Consider the following 14,740-nt stretch of genomic DNA (forward strand, 5'->3'; position numbering starts at 1 on the left):
GAACACATAATTGTATATAATTGCACATACTTTAACAATAAACTTAATTTATAAATACTTTAAAAATATTTATNTGTCTTTATTACTAGAAATACATGTTTGCATTATTATGCAACAAATGCAGGAAACTAGCATCACCAGGAGTCCATTGAAGAAATTGGTCTATGATAGAATCGATCTTGATGATCAAGTTGAAAGAAATTTTATAATTCGGTGATGCGTTTAAAACTAGAGAAAATTCGAGTAACTAAAATAATAATTGGATGACCTATGGTGTTAAATGTCGTCTAGCATTACATTTGCGTGGAATATCTATATCAGGTTAGTCAAGTCTGACTGTAGAAAATTTTAGTATCGCAGCGGGCTTTTTAAGTAAAGGTTATGCAAGTCAACAATAATGGTACCGCAAACTTGAAAAGCAACAGAAATTAAGAAAAAATAATCCGGTGAAAAATCAAAGAATGATGTCATTTGATTAATGCACCTAAAAAACATTATAACGAGTCAGTGAAAAAAATCAAAATAGAACAATATATCTATCTCTGCATATTTCTGTCAATATTGATACACTATCCAACCACTATATATACGAGACATTTTGGGTGCACATCCTCTCCAAGTCCATGGAAGCTGCCTTTGATTGGAAACATGCACCACTTGGTTGGTGCACATCCTCATCATGCATTAAGAAATTTAACGAAAAAGTACGATCCAGTGGTCCATCTACAACTTGGTGAAGTTCTTGAAATTGTAATATCATCACGTGAAGCTGCCAAAGCTGTACTAAAGGTTCATGATCCTGCTTGTGCTGATAGGCCAGAAAGTATTGGAAGTAAAATTATGTTGTATGACTATACCGATATTGCTTTTAGTCCATACAACGAATATTGGAGGCAAATGCGTAAACTATGCATTTTGGAGCTCTTAAGCAAAAAATGCCCGATCATTTGGCTCTATAAGGCTAGAGGAGGCTTCACATCTTTTGAAAACCATCCAGTCATCTTCTGGGAAACCCATGAACCTAACTGATAAAATATCCTCATTTACAAGTTCAATGACATGCAGAGCAGCATTCGGTGAAGTACTAAGAGACAAAGACTATTTGTTAATGCTGATGAAGGAAGGAACAACCTTGGCTGGAGGCTTTGCATTGGCTGATTTTTTCCCTTCTTCAAAGTTGCTACAAGTCATGAGTTGGAATAAAAATAGATTGTTGAAGATGCAGGGTAAACTTGATGCAATTTTCGATTCCATGATCAATGAGCATAGAGATACCCTAGCTAAAACCAAAAGAGGCAATGGTGTGTTTGGTGGTGAAGACATAGTTGATGTTCTACTCAGATTACAACAAAGTGGAGAACTTGCTGTTCCAATAACTAATGACAACATCAAAGCAATCATTTTTGTAAGGATTTTATATCTAAGATTTTATTCATTTCTTCTTAGCATTTATTAGTCCAGCATCAATAACAATTGTCATGATTGCAGGACTTGTTTTCGGCTGGAACTGAAACTTCATCCACCACAATCGACTGGGCCATGGCGGAAATGATGAGAAATCCTCACGTGATGGCGAAGGCACAAACTGAAATAAGTGAAACTGCTAAGGGAAAGAAGACAATTGAAGAGAGCGATGTTCAATCGCTGAAATATCTCAAGTTGGTCATCAAGGAAACATTGAGGCTGCACCCTCCAATTCCTTTACTTCCAAGAGCATGCAGCGAAGAATGTGAAGTTAATGGCTACACTATACCCCTCAAAACCAGAGTCATGATTAATATATGGGTTTTGGGAAGAGATCCAGATCATTGGCCTGAAGCAGAAAGCTTTAAACCCGAGAGGTTTGAGCAAAATTCAGTTGATTTCTTGGGAAGTAACTTCGAATTTCTTCCATTTGGAGCCGGAAGGAGGTCTTTTCCAGGTATGAACTTTGGCTTAGCAAATGTTGAGCTTCCTTTAGCTCAACTTCTCTACCACTTTGACTGGAAACTTCCTAAAGGAATGAAACATAGTGAAGTCGATTTGTTGGAGGGAGAAGGAATAACTGTGCCAAGGAAAAATGGTCTTTACTTGATTCCCACACCCTACAACTCTTCCATTGATGGCTGAATATTAATCCAACCAAAGGGGGATTGAAAGAGTTTGAACTTTTTGCCAACTAAATACACAGGCGAACCCCCCACCCCACCCCTCTTCTTTTTATGTGTCAAGTTATCTGAATAATTTCGTAGATTACATTAAGTTTCTTTCGTGTAATAATTCGTGGTAATATTTGACACACCCCGCCCCGTGTAACACCACTAGATCCGGACGTGGCATGCGCCGATGATTGATACCAACTAAAAGTCGGACCCATCATCAAGGCTACTACAAGTACAATATATCACTTTTTATACATTATTTTTCTAACAAAATTTCGGCATAATCTCCCCTGTAAACAGGATTAACCAACCTGTGATCAATTTTACACAAATCCCAAACTATAGCACAGCACAATAAAGATAAGCCGAAATCTCCACTTTTATCAAGAAATACAATGAAATATACATATGGATATATAATACATAGTGAGCCTCATAACTAACTACAAGTGATGCAAAATCACATCTAGACATAAACATGCGTCCCAAAACACTGACTACATGTTCTATGAAGTGAGTCATACTAACAAATTCTGTCATGTGGCTCTAACTCCAAAATCAAGGCTCAACTCCAAAAAATGCCCAGATTCTCAATTGCTACCTAATAAGGAAAAACGTGGAAAAATATATGAGTTGATAGCTCAACGAGTGGAGAAGTTCAAAATAAATATACTTTTTCATTTATACATTTTTATTGAAAATCAAATTCATACCATTTGATAATTCACAAGCTACCACCATGTAATTATAGCCAAAAAGTGAAATATTCACATAATGTCATAAAAATATTATCTTAAAATTATGATATAACATCAGCTGATAACCATATAATCTCATCATATCAAACGTGCTGAAAAATCCACCAAAAATGTACCATCTGACTGAAATATGTAATCCGCCTCTCGGGCAAAGAACTTTCGCCAAGGGCCTTTGGCCCCTCCGTGAACGAAAGTCAGTCTCAAAAACCTCTCAAAATCAATTCTAGAACACGGTCAAGACCTCTTAGTGAACTATATGTACACGATCGAGACCCCTTCATCTCTAGTCCATGACCCCTCAGTGTAGTATAGAACACGGCCAAAGCCCCTCAGTGAACTAGAAGTAATATATAATTACGGGTACTTTTCTGGTCGATCTCAAAATCATATCTCATATTCCAATTCACAATGTAACGTATACAATCGTTGAAATCCCACATGTATCATAATAAAAGATATTTCCATAAAAACCATGTAATTCGAACACATAATTGCATATAATTTCACATACTTTAACAATAAACTTAATTTATAAATACTTTAAAAATATTTATATTTTTTCACTCACAGAACTATGTACGCCAAAATCAATTCAATTGATACGCTGTCCCGATATCCGTATCGCCGCCTGAAATATAATATAATATTTAAATCAACAATTAACTAATTTAAGAAATTTCATTAATTAAATAGACGATACCCAAATTTAATTATTTCACATTTAGACGATTTCTAACGTCTCTTTAATTACTAAAATTAATTTTTCTTTCATTTTACTCAATTTCATAGTTTATTACACTTAACCCCTTCAATAAAATTAAATTTAGCCTAACTATCTAACAACTATAAAATCAAACATAACTTAATAATAAGTAACTTTTTACTTACCTTTCAAAATTGAAAAATTCAAGCATAATAGGATAGAACACTTAATTCCTAACACATTGGCAAATTTTCCCTTTTTTTTTCTTCTTCTTTTTCTTCCTCTTTTTTTTTTTTTTATCCTCTTTTCCTTTCTCTTTTTCTCTCTTCTTCTTCTCTGTGCTGTTTCCTATTTGTTTCCTATTTGTGTGTATATTTTACTTGGGTTTTAGGTTGTGAATACACACACACACACACACACACACACATAAATTCAATTGGAATGATATGTTTTGGCATCCACCGCCTGCCGCTTTGTCTTTTGTCATTTTTTTTTTAAGTTTGACTTTTCTTTTGAATTAATTAAAGTATTACAAAACTCACCCCCTTAAAAGAATTTCGTCCTCGAAATTCGATTAACTAATTGCGAAAAATCTGGAGATACTTAGAACGCATCTGCTCTTCACTTTCCCATGTCGCTTCTTCTATAGCATAATTTCTCCACAAGATTATAACCAAAGGAATAGTCTTACTACGCAAAACATGTTCCTTCCTATCCAATATTTGAACTAGTTCTTCTTCATAGGTAAGATTTTCCTTCAGTTCTACTGGTTGTTATTCCAAAACATGAGATGGATCTGGAATATACTTACGAAGCATAGAAACATGGAATACATCATGAATTTTAGACAATTCTGCTGGCAAAGCCAATCGATACACAACTGGACCAATGCGTTCAACAATCTCATATGGGCCAATATACCTCGGACTCAATTTACCTCGTTTATCAAATCTGATAACACCTTTCCATGGCGACAATCGGAAGAAAACTCTATCTCCAACATCAAATTCGAGGTTTCTTCTACTCCTGTATGCATAGTTCTTCTGTCTATCTTGGGCTGTTTTTATAATTACCTTTACTTTCTTAACAGTAATCTGGACATATTCGGGACCCAATAACTTTCTTTCACCAACTTCATCCCAACATACTGGAGTTCTGCATTTTCTACCATACAGTGCTTCAAAAGAAGCCATTTCTATACTCGAATGATAACTGCTATTATTAGCAAACTCCATCAAAGAAAGATAAGTATCCCAATTCCCTTTGAACTGTAGTACACAAGCTCGTAACATGTCTTCCAGAGTCTAAATAGTTTTTTCTGACTGATCATCTGTTTGTGGATGAAAAGTTGTACTGAAATGAAGTTTAGTACCCATAGCTTTCTGCAAACTGGGCCAAAATTTAGAAGTAAACGAGAATCTCTATCTAAAACAATAGATACTGTGCCCCATACAAACTGATTATCTCATCAACATATATTGTTGCCAATTTATCAAGCGAGTAGGTAACTTTAATAGGCAAGAATTTGGCATTCTTTGTCAATCTGTCTACAATGACCCATATGTCGTCATGTGCACTCTGAGTCCGTGGAAGTCCAAATTGAAAATCCATAGTAATGTGTTCCCATTTCCACTCAGGAATAGGCAACGTTTGTAATAATCCTGCTATTTTCTGACGATCTGGTTTCACTTGCTGGCAAATGAGACATTTGGATACAAACTCAGCTATTTCTCTCTTCATTCCATGCCACCAATAGTGTTCTTTGAGTACACGATACATTTTTGTACTACCTGGATGCATCGCGTAAGCTGAACTATGTGCCTCTTCTAGAATTTCTCCCTTCAATTTTGAATCATCTGGAACACGTAATCTGTTTCCCATAACTAAAGCTTCGTCATCTCGAATGGTATAATCTGTATGTTTACCTTTACTAACTTCTTCTTTCAATTTGTTCAACATTGGATCTTGAGTTTGAGTTTCTCTAACTGTGTCAATCAAAGTAGGCCTCACTTGGAAGTCAGTAAACAATGCTCCTACACTGGTAACTGATAATTGAGCATGAGAAGCTCTGAACTCACCAAACAAAGATGAAAATACTGCTAGTCTGGTTCATAGGACTCGAGACTTTTTGACCGAGAGTATCAGCAACTACATTAGCCTTCCCTGGATGATAATCAATCTTGCGGTCGTAATCTTTTCTCAGCTCTAACCATCTTCTTTGCCTCAGGTTTAACTCTTTCTGATAAAAAATATAGTTTAAGCTTTTATGATCTGTATATATCTGGCCTCTCTCACCATACAAGTAATGTCTCCAAATTTTCAAGGCTAGAACAACTGCAGCTAGCTCTAAGTCATGTGTAGGATAAGTTAGTTCGTGTTTCTTCAACTGCCTGGAAGCATATGCTATAACTTTCCCATTCTGCATCAAAACACAACCAAGACCTTGACGTGAAGCATCACTATATATCACAAACTCTTCAGCAACTACATTAGCCTTCCCTGGATGATAATCAATCTTGCAGTCGTAATCTTTTATCAGCTCTAACCATCTTCTTTGCCTCAGGTTTAACTCTTTCTGATCGAAAATATAGTTTAAGCTTTTATGATCTGTATATATCTGGCCTCTCTCACCATACAAGTAATGTCTCCAAATTTTCAAGGCTAGAACAACTGCAGCTAGCTCTAAGTCATGTGTAGGATAAGTTAGTTCGTGTTTCTTCAACTGCCTGGAAGCATATGCTTTAACTTTCCCATTCTGCATCAAAACACAACCAAGACCTTGACGTGAAGCATCACTATATATCACAAACTTTTCACCGAGAGATGGAAGGGTAAGAATCAGAGCTGACACTAATCTATTCTTCAATTCAAGGAAACTTCTTTCACAATCTTCATTCCAAACAAATTTAACATTCTTTCTAGTCAAACTGGTCAAAGAAAGAGTAATTTTAGAAAATTCCTCTACAAAACGACGATAATAACCTGCTAAGCCAAGAAAACTTCGTATTTCTGTCACATTAGTAGGTCTTTCCCATTTTACCACTGTCTCTGTTTTCTGCAGGTCAATATAAATTCCTTGTGCTGATATTACATATCCCAAAAATACAACTTTATCAAGCCAGAATTCACATTTACTGAATTTAGCATACAACTGCTCATCACGTAGAGTCTGCAAGATGATTCTGAGATGTTCTGTATACTCATCATGATCTCGAGAGTATATTAAAATATCATCTATGAATACAATTACAAATCTGTCTAAATACAGGCGAAACACTCTATTCATCATATCCATAAATGCTGCTGGTGCGTTGGTCAACCCAAATGGCACCACAAGAAATTCAAATGACCATATCTTGTCCTAAAAGCAGTTTTTGGCACATCACTATCCCTGATTTTAAGTTGATGATATCCCGAACGTAAATCAATCTTTGAAAATACTGTAGCACCTCGAAGCTGATCATCAATACGTGGCGGCAAAGAATATTTATTGCGAATTGTCACTTTATTCAATTGTCTGTAATTTATGCACAGTCGCATAGTGCCATCTTTCTTTTTTACAAACAAAACTAGTGCTCCCCACGGAGATATACTAGGTATGATGAAACCCTTGTCTACCAACTTTTGCAACGAACCTTTAGCTCTTTCAATTCTGCTGGTGCCATTCTATAGGGTGGAATCAGATCTATAGTGAACTCCATATCTCTGTCTGATGGTAAGCCTGGTAATTCTTCTGGAAATACATCAGGAAAGTCCTTGACCACTGGGATATCTTCAAGTTTTAGTTTGCTAATATATGTATCAATTACATGAGCCAAATATGCATGGCAGCCCTTATTGAGGAATCTTCTAGCGTCAATAGCTGATATCACACAAGACGGCAAAATTCTGCGCTGTCCATTGAATATAACTTCAGGCTGTCCTGGCTGCCTGAACACAACCTCCTTTCGAAAGCAATCAACTGAAGCTCGATTTGTTGCCAGAAAGTCCATACCTAAGATAACATCGAAATCATGTATGTCAAGAGGTATTAAATTTGCCTTCAGCTCATTTTCCTTTACCTTAATCCCACAATCTCAATATATATTGTTTGCTAATAGTGATTCTCCTACTGGTGTACTCACTACCAAACAACTGCCTAAAAGTTCTGGCTTTTGATTCGCATATAAAGCAAATGCAAATGACATAAAAGAATGTGTATATCCAAGATCAATCAAAATATGAGCATTTCTATCAAAAATAGATAACATCTGGAGACTCCTCTGTCGCCTGCTGAGTTACAGCAAAAACTTTGCCCTGGGTCTTCGGTCGTCCTGCCTACCCTTTTGATTTTGTACCACTACCGCTTGTGAAATTAGACTGGGCCACACTGTTTGCACCTGCTCTATTAACTGAATTATCTCTCTAGGTCTGATTTTGTCTTGTACTACCAGCACTCTGCTGAGGAAATATCTTCAGTACCATACCACTCTCCTATGATAGAACTGGACAATTTCTTCTGATATGTCCGCCTTGACCACAATGATAACAAACTCCGCTTCCTTTGAACTTTAAACACGTGCCGAGATGAGGTCTTCTACATAATTAACAATAAGGTAGTCTAGTACTAGTAAAACTCTCGCCCTGTCTCGGAGTAAATAATCTCTGGGAAGAACCTTGAGTATAAGTACGACTGGCCACTGGCTGCTGTACAGTAACGGGACTGAATCTAAGGCCCTGACTTCCTCATGATCGAGATTTGAATTGACTTGAACTGGACACACCAGGCCGAAATCCTCTACTATCTCTCCGTGGTGGTCTATAGCTAGAAACACTTGTCATTGTCTGACTACGCTTGCTCTGAACATTATTTGTTCTCTATCACTTGGCCTATTAGAAATGCTCTTTTCTACTCTCAAAGCTGATTCCACCAATTTGCCAAATACATTCCAACCTGCAGTTGTTACTACTGATTGGATTTCTTCCCTTAACCCATTTTCAAATCGTCTACATTTATCAATTTTGTTGCTTACCAGAACTTGGGCATACTTTGAAAGTTCAATAAATCTCACCTGATATTCTGCAACTGTCATTTGCCCTTGTACTAGTTTCAAAAATTCCTCCTGCTTTGCATCTTTATAAGACCAAGGGTAAAAGGCATCATAAAAGATACGTCTGAATTCTGTCCAAGTCATGATGGAAGGGTCTAGATATGTGTTCCGTACTGACTGCCACCAATCGTATGCACCTTCCTCTAATAAGAAAGTGGCAAGACACAACTTCCTATCGTCTGAGCAACCCATAACATCAAATACTCTCTCTATCTTAGTCATCCATGCCTGTGCAACTACAGGATCGGCTGTGCCAGTGAACACTTTAGCCCCTAACTTTGTAGCCCTTTCAACACTGAAATCTCTGTCAGTATTACGCATAGCAGATACAACGACAATAGCAATTCTTTCAACAGCAATAGGATCAGTTCTAATCACATTTCCCTGTCCCCGTTCTTCAGGAGGCTGGTGAACGGATACATCTACTCTCACGGGCTCTCTCAGTTTATCTCTATCAGGAGCAATGTGAGACTGGGGTAACATATCTTGGAGCCTTCGAGTTTTGCCACCACGAGGCATGACTCACCTATAGCTATGCATGATATGCTAAACATCAAAATGTATGCATATATAATGAAAACCCATGAACTCTAATGCATGCTCTGATACCAAACTGACACACCCCGCCCCGTGTAACACCACTAGATCCGGACGTGGCATGCGCCGATGATAGATACCAATTAAAAGTCGGACCCACCATCAAGGCTACTACAAATACAATATATCACTTGTTATACATTATTTTTTGAACAAAATTTCGGCATTATCTCCCCTGTAAACAAGATTAACCAACCTGTGATCAATTTCACACAAATCCCAAACTATAGCACAACACAATTAAGATAAGCCGAAATCTCCACTTTTATCAAGAAATACAATGAAATATACATATGGATATATAATACATAGTGAGCCCCACAACTAACTACAAATGATGCAAAATCACATCTAGACATGAACATGCGTCCCAAAACACTGACTACATGTTCTATGAAATGAGTCATACTAACAAACTCTGTCGTGTAGCTCTAACTACAAAATCAAGGCTCAACTCCAAAAGATCCCAGATTCTCAACTGCTGCATGATAAGGAAAAACGTGGAAAAATATATGAGTTGATAGCTCAGTGAGTGGAAAAGTTCAAAATAAATATACTTTTTTCATTTATACATTTTTATTGAAAATCAAATTCATACCATTTGATAATTCACAAGCTGCCATCATATAATTATAGCCAAAAAGTGAAATATTCACATAATGTCATAAAAATATCATCTTAAAATCATGATATAACATCAGCTGATAACTATGCTATAATCTCATCATATCAAACGTGCTGAAAAATCCACCAAAAATGTACCCTCTAACTGAGATATGTAATTTGCCTCTCGGCCAAAGAACTTTCGCCACAGGCCTTTGGCCCCTCCGTGAACGAAAGTCGGTCTCAAAGACCTCTCAAAATCAATTCTAGAACACGGCCAAGGCCCTTCAGTGAACTATATGTACACGGTCGAGACCCCATCATCCCTGGTCCATGACCCCTCAGTGTAGTATAGAACACGGCCAAGGCCCCTCAATGAACTAGAAGTAATATATAATCACGGGTGCTTTTCTGGTCAATCTCAAAATCATATCTCATATTCCGATTCACAATATAACGTATACAATCTTTGAAATCCCACATGTATCATAGTAAAAGATATTTCCATAAAAACCATGTAATTCGAGCACATAATTGCATATAATTTCACATACTTTAACAATAAACTTAATTTATAAATATTTTAAAAATATTTATATTTTTCCACTTACAGAACTATGTACGCCAAAATCAATTCGATTGATACGCTGTCCCGATATCCGTATCGCCGCCTGAAATATAATATAATTTTTAAATCAACAATTAACTAATTTAAGAAATTTCATTAATTAAATAGACGATACCCAAATTTAATTATTTCACATTTAGACGATTTCTAATGTCTCTTTAATTACTAAAATTAATTTTTCTTTCATTTTACTCAATTTCATAGTTTATTACACTTAATCCCTTTAATAAAATTAAATTTAGCCTAACTATCTAACAACTATAAAATCAAACATAACTTACCAATAAGTAACTTTTTACTTACCTTTCAAAATTGAGAAATTCAAGCCTAATAGGATAGAGCACTCAATTCCTAACACATTGGCAAAATTTCCCCTTTTTTTTCTTCTTCTTTTTCTTCCTTTTTTCTTTTTTTTCCCCTCTTTTCCTTTCTCTTTTTCTCTCTTCTTTTTCTCTGTGCCGTTTCCTATTTGTTTCCTATTTGTCTATATATTTTACTTGGGTTTTAGGTTGTGAATATATATATATATATATATATATACATATATATATATATATATATATATATATACACACACACACACACAAATTCAATTGGAATGATATGTTTTGGCATCGCCTGCCTCTTTGTCTTTTGTCATTTTCTTTTTCTTTTTTTTTTTAAGTTAGACTTTTCTTTTGAATTAATTAAAGTATTACAAAAACCCATTTCATAATACACAGGAAGCAAAGAATGAAAATGGAGAGAAAGAAAGAGAGAGAAGAGAAAGGAAAAAAGGGGGGGAAGAAGAAGGAAAAAAAATAGAAAATTTTTGCCAACATGTTAGGAATTAAGTGGTCTACAATATTAGGCTTGAATTCCTCAATTTTGAAAGATAAGTACAAAGTTACTTATTGTCAAGTTATATTTGATTTTATAGTTGTTAGATTGTTAGATTAAATTCAATTTTATTGAAGGGGTGAAGTATAATAAATTATGAAATTGAGTAAAGTGAAAGAAAAACTAGTTTTAATGATTAAAGAAACTTTGGAAATCGTTTAGACGTGAAATGATTAAGTTTGGGTATTGCCTATTTAATTATTGAAATTACTTAAAATAATTAATTGTTGATTTAAAAAATTATATCGTATTTCAGGCAACGATACTGGCTTCAGAACAGCTTACCAATTGGGTTGATTTTGCGAACATAGTACTACTATGAGTGGAAAAATATAAATATTTTTTAAGGAGTTGTAAATTAAGTATATTGTTAAAGTATATGCAATTATATGCAATTATATGGAAATATCTTTTATTATGATACATTTGGATTTTAAAGATTATATACGATACATTGTGAATTGGAATATGAGGTATGATTTTGAGATCGACCAGAAAAGTACCCGTGATTATATATTTCTTCTAGTTCACTGAGGGGCCTTGACCGTATTCTATACTACATGAGGGGTCTTGGACCGAGGATGAAGGGGTCTCGAACGTATACATATAGTTCACTGAGGGGCCTTGACCGTGTTCTAGAATTGATTGTGAGAGGTCTTTAAGACTGACTTTTGTTCATCGAGGGGCCAAAGGCTCGTGGCGAAAGTTCTTAGCCCGAGAGGCAGATTATCTATTTCAGTCAGAGGGTACATTTTTGGTGAATTTTTCAGCACATTTGATGTGATGAGATTATAGCATGGTTAACAGTTGATGTTTATATCATGATTTTAAGATGATATTTTATGACCTTATGTGAATATTTCACTTTTTGGCTATAATTACATGATGGTAGCTTATGAATTATCAAATGATGTGAATTGGATTTTCAATAAAAATGTATAAATGAAAAGGTATAATTATTTTCGAACTTCTCCACTCACTAAACTATCAACTCATATATTTTTTCATAATTTTTCCTATAGGTAGCAATTGATTCTTTTTAGCTGAAAGAGCCTAATGATTTCGGAATGACAGCCACATGATATGTTGAATATTATAACTCATATTGATGAAGCACAAAATAAATATTTTGGGCCCATCACATTATATTTTATATAAGCATTTGATTTTCTTGCATTTTTTTGAAATAACTCATAGTCTACTTTGGTGATAGATTTGACATTTAGTCAGCATTTATCATCGGAGCACGTCACGTTTCGGGTCCACTAGGGTGATTCGGGACGGGTCGTGTCACTTAGGGTAGTTGCTGGAGGTTTTAGATCGATAAAGGCTTGCATCTCTCCTTATATGAACCAATAGATTGGTTCGCTCGGTTTGCGCACTCTAATCCCCTTTCGAATTTACAATTGAAATATTGTGTTATTTGCTGCTATATTATTACTTAACTCTTGTGATATTGGTTATGTGTTACTTGTTATGATACCATCATTTATGTCATCTTAGAAAGAAATTTATACATAAATTGGTTTGAGCTTGCATTTGTATGTGGGTAAATTGGCTAAGTAAAACTTTTTTCGAAAACATTATTTTGCTAATATGGCCTCTCGAGTTGAATTGGCACAATTCAATGGTAAGGAAGATTATTCCATTTAGAAGCAAAAAATGAAACCTATTTTAATTCAACAAAAAGTTTCTAAAACTCTTGATGATCCGAAAAAATATTCTGATGCATTAAAAGTTAAACCGGATGAAATTACTGAGATGAATGAAATTCCACATAGTTTGATTATATTGCATTTATCTGACGATATGTTAGGACAAGTTGAATGACATAAGACTACCAAAGAGTTGTGGGAAGCACTTGACAAGCTTTTTTTGGAAAAATCTCTTCCAAACAAAATACATTTGCTTCAAAAACTATTTAGTTTTAAACTGGACCCGGAGACGGATCTTGAATCAAATTTGAGTGACTTTAACAAACTCATCAAGCGTTTGGCCCACAACGATAAGAAATTTGATGATGAGTATCTAGCGGTTATACTTTTAAATGCTACGCCCGAATCTTATAGAGATGTTAGGAATGCTATCACATATGCTAAAGATACTTTGACCCAAGATATTGTGACTGATTCTTTGAGGACTAGGGAGCTAGAGCTTAAGAAAGAGTCGAGGGGTAGCTCGAGAGAAGAGAGTTTGTTTGCTAGATGGAGGAATGAAATGAGGGAGAACCATTTTCAAAGTAAGAAGGGCAGAGGAAAATCGAAAGGTAGGTCTAAGTCTAGAGATAAGAGTTGTAAGAAATGCTTCCATTGTGGCAAGTTAGGACATTTCAAGAAAAATTGTAATGGCCTTAAAAAGAAACAAAGACCGCAGCACAATGATGATCAGAACTTAGTTGTTGTAAGTGATTCCCTCGATTGCTTATATTTTATGACCGTGTCAAGAGATTTTGACACCGACGTAAATGGTGCTTGTGATAACATACATGTCATGAATGTTTCTAATATTGATTTTGACACTGAGTAGGTATTAGACTCAAATGCTAATGTTCATATGTGTCCTGTTAAATCTTGGTTCTATAACTATAGAGATGTGAATCCTAGAAAAATATACTTAGGGGATGATCGTACACACAATGTAGAAGAAGTAGGTGATATTGCTATTAGGATGCATGATGGCATTATCAGACCCCTTAGAGATATTAGGTATGTCCTGAGCCTGGCAAGGAATCTCATTTCTTTAGGCACTCTAGAAGAAGAAGGTCACGAGTTCAAATCTCATATTGATACTTTAAAGATTTGTAAAGGATCTCTAGTGGTTATGAAAGGTCCTAAGAAGAATGGGTTATATGTCCTTCAAGGTAAAATCTTGGATAGCAAAGAGTCAGCATTATCTTTAGTTTGTGAAGATAAATCAGATCTTTAGCATAAGAGAATGGGACACATTGGGAACAAAGGATTTAAATACCTTCGTAACCAGAATTTACTTGGTAAGGATAGTGTTATCCCTTTATGTTTTTGCGAGATGTGTGTTCTAGGAAAGTTACACAGGGTTAGCTTTGGGACGGGTGAACACAGCACTAAGAAACCATTGGACTATATTCATGTAGATTTGTGGGGTCCTGAAAAACACCCCACACATGGAGGAAATATATTTTTCTATCCATTGTTGATGATCACTCGAGGAAAGTTTGGGTGTATTTCCTTAAATCCAAATCTGAAACTTTTGGTAAGTTTAAGTCTTGGCTTACCTAAGTTGAAAATCAAATGGGAAAGGGTGTGAAAACTCTTAGGATGGATAATGATTTAGAGTTTTACAACTTCGAATTTGATAATTTCTGC

General features: G+C 35.4%; 1 pseudogene; it reads left to right on the forward strand.

Moving 5' to 3' along the window:
- Positions 1 to 280: 280 nt before the first annotated feature.
- LOC111369993 lies at positions 281 to 2,268 on the forward strand (annotated as a pseudogene).
- Positions 2,269 to 14,740: the final 12,472 nt, after the last annotated feature.

The sequence above is a fragment of the Olea europaea genome, chromosome 21 (genome assembly GCF_002742605.1).
Source record: "Olea europaea var. sylvestris chromosome 21, O_europaea_v1, whole genome shotgun sequence".
Classification (NCBI taxonomy): Eukaryota; Viridiplantae; Streptophyta; class Magnoliopsida; order Lamiales; family Oleaceae; genus Olea; species Olea europaea.